The sequence below is a fragment of the Polistes fuscatus genome, unplaced genomic scaffold (assembly GCF_010416935.1).
Source record: "Polistes fuscatus isolate 324 unplaced genomic scaffold, CU_Pfus_HIC Scaffold27, whole genome shotgun sequence".
Taxonomy (NCBI): domain Eukaryota; kingdom Metazoa; phylum Arthropoda; class Insecta; order Hymenoptera; family Vespidae; genus Polistes; species Polistes fuscatus.
The window spans coordinates 120,915-124,687 of record NW_025113104.1 but is presented as its reverse complement, the minus strand read 5'-3'; positions in this window follow the sequence as shown (position 1 = coordinate 124,687).

The following is a 3,773-nucleotide window of genomic DNA, read 5'->3' as shown; positions in this document are numbered from 1 at the left end:
GCGATTGGAGATTGCGTTTGAAATTTGACGAATAGATATCGGACGTGTCGAAAAGTGTACAGTCCGCTGGTAATTGGCAGTATTCCGTTGTGGCAACAACTACATTCGAATCGTTCGTTGACAATGGTTTATGAGAAAGTAGATGCATGAATAAATATATCACATACACATGTGTATGTAGATATACATATATATATATATATATAAAATACACATAGAAATATACCATCGATTACAAACTCTATAAAATATTTCTAAACCCAATAACAGAAAACTGATCAAAATAAATCGATTTGTGCACTTTAATTAACTCAATATAATTATTTTTCAATCTATTCTTTTTGTTTCTTTCTTTACTTTTTCTTTCCTTTTTTTTGAAGTTATACTTCTTTTGGCGCGTTGGGGAAAATGTAATGGGGAGTGATTTTGTTCCGAGCGTCTGGAAAAACGACACCATGAAGTTGTCAGTATTTACGACGCGCGGCAAAGCGATTTCAAGTATACGGCATGAAGTTGTCTTCTCTCTTCTCTCCCCCCTTTTTTTCAAGCGGGTCACCCATCCAAATACTAATCGTACTCAGCGCTGCTTTACCTAAATGATCGAGCGAGAACTATGCTGTAACCGCGCCATGACTGTTGACGCGTGAAGTAATTCGATATATCCTCTTATATTTAGTGTGGACTGATATCTATATTTTGATATTTTCTTTTTCTTTTTTTTATTCTTTCTTATACATATATAATAATAATAATTTTTTTTTTAAGTTATTTTTTTTCTTTGAAGTTTTTTTTTTGAAGTTATTTTTGAGGTTATTGAGGTTATATTCGTTTTGGTACAGCAAAGAAGTATAACTTCTTACGTGCGTACATAAGTACACGCACCAGTTTTTTATTTATTTATCCTATTTCAATGACTTGTAATTAATTTTTTTTTACAAAGAAGAGGGGAGATCTTTCTTTTTTTTTTCTTTTACTATTTTGCTTTAACAAATGCTTTACTTTTAAATGTTTTATTTTAAATGGATCAGACGTGAATGAAGAATACTTCGTCTATTATATTTGATTTGAAATAAAAAAAGAATATGAAATAAATAATATATAAATATTGAATTTATTTGTACGTATTTAAATTGTTTCCCGTAAATGAAAACTTTATCTTAAGAGGTAAGAAGAAATAAATTCAGTGAGAATTACATACACCTCCCGTACTAATAGTTTTATCGTTACAAAACTTTCTGCATTTGGCAAAGCGTTGTTTTTTCTTTAGTACATTTCTTCTTCTTTTCCAGCGAAATTAAATCGTAACGAAAGGAAATTCCCATTCTGGAGTATAGGAAGGGGTGAAAACTTCGAAGATGGATAACATTGAAGTAAAACTGTGGTAGAATTTATACTTTTCGTGCTTTGTTTTCTTTTTTCTTCTTTTTTTATCTTTTTTTTTTTATCTTTTTCAAAGGAAAAAGTTAACGAGAGATAGATTGGCATAATTATTAGTCATGATTAGTCATACGGTACAATACGAATGATATAATAGTTTTTCTAAAATTTATTTCCTTATTTTTATCACACATATTTTTTTATTTGCATTTACTTTAATATTTTTGCATTGGATAATTCGAAAATATGTAAAATTGAATTTTTCTTACATCTATTTTAGAGAAATAATTTCAAAAAACACTTTAAATGGATTAATTTTTCTTCATTAAACCATAATAGATGTTCACGGATTGAAACAATTGTATATTTTGTCAAGTTTTTTTTATCTTACGAATAATATCAAAAAATTTATCACTTTGATCAAAACAATTAAAAAAAAGTATTTCTTCGCCTGTAAAAGTTTGGATTAATTTGTACAATTTTTAAAAATGTTTAATTAATTACTAAAATATCATGAAAAATATTCATTTATATTTGAATTTTTAATAAGCATAGTACTTGAAGTAAAGTGAACAAGTATTTGAACAAATTATTTTATACTATAAGACACACAATTATTGAAAATTGAAACAATTATAAAGAATTAAAAGAAAATGATTAATTGTTATCTTTCGTAGAAACAATAAAAATTTTTATTATCAAGTATTATCGTTAAAAAAATAATTTACGTATAATTTATAACAAATTATTTCATACAAATCTTTCAAATCGTGGTGTAACGTTAAATTTAAATAAATAGAACTGTAAAATGTCTCGATTTCGATAATTATTTAAATAACGTATATAACAAAAATCAAATCTACGAAATGCATAAATCTCTTTTTTTATTTTTTATTTTTTTTTTTATCAAATCCTTTAGTGAAAGGTAAAAAAATTCTTTTATATTCTACCTCGTTGCTATAGCAAAAATGCATTAACTTTTTTAATTCTTCACACATCTCACACGGCATACTAATTTTTCTCTTCTCTCTCTCTCTCTATATATATATATGTATGTATGTACTGAAAAATGCAGAATACTTTGCCAAGATAAAAGTAAAAAGGTATTTAATTAGAAGAAGAAGAAAAAAAATATTCCAAATTTCTATATTTTTCTGCGACGTGTCGGTACGCATGTAATATACGTACACGTATAATAAAAGTCTCTATGAATATACCTAGTTATATATCTCTATATTATATATTAAGAAAATAAAATATTAAATCAAAAAAAAAAAAAAAACAAAGAAATAAAAGAGTAGAAAAAAGGAAAGCAAATTAAATTCAATGTTGCACGTGCGTAAAGTACGAAACATTTTTGGGGTTATGGTTTGGTGGTTGTAAGTAAGGTCTGTAGAGATTTACGATAACGTTGAAATAAAGTAACGAAGGTAAGAAATGAAAGAAAGTGGAGAGAAATAAAGTAAGAAAGTAAGAAAATAAGAAAAGTAAGGAAGGAAATAGTCTTTTGGTATAATATAACACGAAACACTATTTTCCGGCACAAGGAAACAAATAAATATCTCGTTGAATGTATGTTACAGTAACATCTGAGAACGGATGCGAGTCACATAACGCCGTCTGCCTGACGATGATCCTCCTCGTCCTGTGTATGCTTCATCTGCTCCTAAGATAGTCACGGCACGCCTGAGATCATGAAAAGGAAGAAGAAGAAGAAGAAGAAGAAGTTGAAGTTCAGGAGCGTCGCAGCACGACGAACAACAACGGCACACTAGTCAAGAAACGAAAGAACACCGAAGAAATAATACGGGAACTCGAGAAGCTTATCTTCTTCAATGGGGGAGGGAAAAGGGAGAAAAATAAGGGCAAGGGTTGGAAGGGTGGAAGAGGGGAGGAGAAAGAAAATCAGACAAATAATATTGTCGATCGCTATGGATATATTTATCTGTTTTTAATGTATTTAACGCGTGAAGTACGGCACACACACACACATACGCACACACACGAGATTATTACATCTATGTTTCTCATATTCTTTAAACAAATCATCCCTGACCCACACATCCCCTTTCTTTTCTTTTCTTTTCTCTTCCTTTTTCTTTCTTTAAAGCTAAAATGATACGAATTTGTTTATCATCACTTCAACAACGTTTTTACAAATTTTCCATATATTATTACATTTATATAAATCCCAATTTTTATTCACAGTTCTATAGTATCCAAACAACAACACACGACGACGCTTCGAATAAATAACTAAATAAATAAATAATAAATAAATAAAAAAAAAAATATATGTATAACGAAACAAACAAACATACAAAAAAAAATGACAAAAATAAAGGAATACTTTTCCTCAACGAAAAAAAAAAAAAAAAAAAAAATAACGACAACAA